This window comes from Salvia hispanica, chromosome 3 (genome assembly GCF_023119035.1).
Source record: "Salvia hispanica cultivar TCC Black 2014 chromosome 3, UniMelb_Shisp_WGS_1.0, whole genome shotgun sequence".
Taxonomy (NCBI): Eukaryota; Viridiplantae; Streptophyta; class Magnoliopsida; order Lamiales; family Lamiaceae; genus Salvia; species Salvia hispanica.
Genome location: NC_062967.1, coordinates 45213626 through 45217452, shown reverse-complemented (window position 1 = coordinate 45217452; position 3827 = coordinate 45213626).

The following is a 3827-nucleotide window of genomic DNA, read 5'->3' as shown; positions in this document are numbered from 1 at the left end:
TGGGAAGTGAGCTCCTCAGTTAAATCCCCATTCTTGGGGGTGTGCGTTGTTTGTGTTACTAACAAAAGGGTCGTGTCCCTAGTCCTTTTTATCTTCTTTGTAGGTACCCAAAAATAGGGATGTCAATCGGGCCAGCCCACCGGGTTTCGGGCCAACCCTATTCGGGTTGCGGGTCAATCGGGTGCGGGCTAATCGGGCTGTGATTTTTTCGGGTTATAAAAGTTCAACCTTAACCCTAAAAGCTCGGGTTTCGGGCTAGCCTAGCGGGCTAATCAGGTTGTTACCGATAAAATTAACATGTGTTCAATCTAATAAATAATGGTGAAAATTAGTTATATTTATAAAATGTAAAATATTTAATTATAATAAATTTGAGATATATGCTTAAACTCAAACATAAACATGATCAAATACTAATATTTGAGATTTATGCAAAATAAAATAAAAACATCAAGAAATTTTAAAGCATGTTTTAGAAATTTAAATATATTTTTTAGTGAATTTGAAGTTTCTATTTTATGTATCTATTATTATTATGTTAATAAAAATTTAATATATAATTTATATATTTAATATAAAATTGAAAGTTATTATTTTAGTAATCTAAATTATAAAATAACCAATGAAGTGTCGAATTAGAATCAAACAAATAGAACGATAAAAATGTAATCGGGTTTTCGGGCCAGCCCATTGAGTTTTCGGGTCTGGCCCTGACGGGTTGCAGATTAATCAGGTGCGGGCTAATCGGGTTGTATCAGGCTAGAAATTTTCAGCCCTAACCCTATAAATTTGGCGGGCTATTCGGGCCAGCCCACGGGTTGCGGGCTACATTGACATCCCTACCCAAAAATGCCACCACATACGAGGAATTCTAGGCACAATTCTCCTAGAAGGGAGGATGGGGACAACATCGCGTCCACATCCGACGACACCCTCAAAGAGATGCTTTCCTCAATCATGAAGGAGATGCACGAGGTGCGGAGAAACATAAATTCTATGCAACAGGGTTTTACTGCATTCCATGAGGATATAGCTCTCCTTAGAGATCGAGTTAGGCGTAACCATTCCGTAGCACCTAGTGACCGATAGAGACATGATAAATCCGCTACAAGTCAAGGTACCATGATTATGGACTTGATAGAGGAAGTAGAAGGGAACAAGTTACAAAGTTTCATGGAGAGTCTCACTCTAGGAGGATGAAGGATCATGATCAATGTAAAGTGCATGAGTGGTTAATGGGAGAGGAAGTATCAAGTAAACAATGAAAGAGCTCAACTCGACATGGTGGTGGTGACACAAGTCGAAGAAGCATCCCACCAAAGAAGGTGGACCTATCTCATCTTAGCTATCACACGAAGGTTTCGTCGTGGTTGTCATCCAATTTCCCTACTTCAAAGAGCTTGATTCAAAGTGAGTGTGACAATGTTAACCACATTATTAAAGAGCGTGCCAAGCATAGGGTGGATTTTGTTGCCAATGATGATGAAGAGCAATGTGAGCATGAAAACAAGTCCACAGCCATACATGAAGAAGATGCACGCCCAACTTTCAATGATGGCGTGTCTAGCATAGTTGAAGCCGAGGAAGAATGTGGGCCATTGAATGCCCTTCACATCTTGAATACCAAACCAAAGCTACATGAGGTTGCTAATGGAAATAAGCACTTGAGAGAGAATCGAGAAAAAGAGGAAAAGCTAGAGAGGGAGAGCATGCTTCAAAAGCCAATAGAGTGTGAGAAAAGGCAAAAATGTGAGACGCAAAAGCCAAGAGAGAGTGGTGGGGTGAGTGTGAATCAAAGCTTTTAAGAGAGAGAAACCACAAGCATGTGAGAAAAAAAGGTTGCTTGTTAGATTCTAAGATCACCCATGGGAGTGCTCTAAATCACCCTATCCTTTTTGCCCATAGTGAGAAGAGTGACACTTATTTCACTAACTCTTTCGACTTGTCTTTCATCTTTGATGACTTTGTGATGCAGAAAGTGAAAGGTTTGGAATGTGAACCCCGAGTTGAGGAGGCACCGAGTAACTTCTTACCGGTAATGAACTCATGTGAACAAGGCCAAGTTGAACCGCTCCTTACCCAAGGTTCAAGTATTCTAACCTTGACTTGTGCTAAAGATTCAATGAAGCATATGAAGGTTATTAGTTTTAAAAATTCCATGTGGCTTGAAAGTTTTGACATTGATAATTGGTGTGATATGTGGTGGCATGATCTTGAATTTTTGGGTGCCAAATCTATCTTTGCATTATATGATGACCCTTTCTTGGTAAAAAAAGATGAAATGAATTCCTTGCATACTGAGATGTCTAAGTCTTCACTTGTTCGTAATTTTAAGTTTCAAAAATATGTGGATGAGAATAGTAGGACCAAGAGAACTGAAATTGTTGATGACTTTAGAACTTGGTATTTGCTATATTTTAATTGCAAAATGGTTAGACCCTTCAATGGGATCGGGATGTTCTATGGTCGTTTTGTGAAGGACTTTTCCACTCACATGTCTTTTGTGGGTTATGTTGTGATTAAAGTCATAATAATGCATTGTTCTCATGTGTGTGCTCATGTCTTGAAATTGTTAGAGCAATTGTGAGGGACTTATTTTGATAAGTTCCTTATGTTGATTAATGTTATGTTTTACAAGATTCATGTGGTGTTTTACAAGGTTCACATGTCTTGTTTTGAGCATACCCTTCATGCTATGCATAATAGTTTTTGGTCACATTCTTCTCATAATAATGACCACTTCTTCAAAGTGTTGGCGCAATTAAGTGAGCATCATGTTGACAACATTGACTCTTTACTTGGTATAATTCCTTGTAAGCTTAAAGAAAATGATCTTAAGATGTAGGTGTCCTTTGTTCTCATTGCTAAATTCGATTTTGAATGTGATGGTGCAAGTTGATTCGTTGATTATGATTGTGAGAACCATCTCTTTGTTAGTGAAATGTCTTTTGGGTTCCGAAGTGAAATCAACCTCTTGCACAATACTATGATATTTGATTTGGACTTGCTTGATTTTGTAGGTGAACTTGATGGGGTTTGACGACAAATCCTTCAAAAGAAAGAGGGGATGATGTGAATCCGGGTGTCATAGAGAAGAATCAAAGAACCAGATTTGAGGACAAATCCTTTCAAAAAGAAGGAAAGGATGATGTGAATCCGGGTATTCAGAATCATAGGATGCAACGACATCGAGGGCCATGGGTAGATTGAGGTCCGAAAAGAAGGTGGTGATATGGTAAGGAGCTAAGCCGGATTCGGAGGTCTGACTCAAACCAGAATTTGCCTATGAATATAAAGTCCAAATTCTATCCTCATACCACCATTGTCTTCATCGTCGAAAGAGCTTCGTGTGAGTACCTTGCACGCCTCAATCGGAGCCCGGGTGAGGAAGTTATGATCATTTTACATAAGTCGCGCAGTCCACAAGCAAAACGCCCAACCCGAGCGTTTTCACCATGAAAACGCCCGACCCAGACATTTCTAAGGAGAAAAACGCCCGACCGGGCATTTTGTGCGAGTTGAGATTTTGAGCTCCTTTTGCCTCTTTTATTTAGCACTTTTAACCTCTAGTATAAATACTCATGTCTAAGGTTTTTGTCATTAGCTTTTGAATATTTGTACAATTTCTCCATATTTGAGAGTTCACATTCTTCATCTTTTGAAGACTTATTAAATTCCTTCGGATTGCATTCGATCTTTTGCCTGACTAAGGTTGATTGTAAATGTATGTTTGCTAGTTCTTGTGTTGCTAGTTTGTGGAGTCATTATGTGTTTATATGTGAAAGTGTCTTTGGGATTTCTTTCTTGTTTTTCACCTAAATCATAAC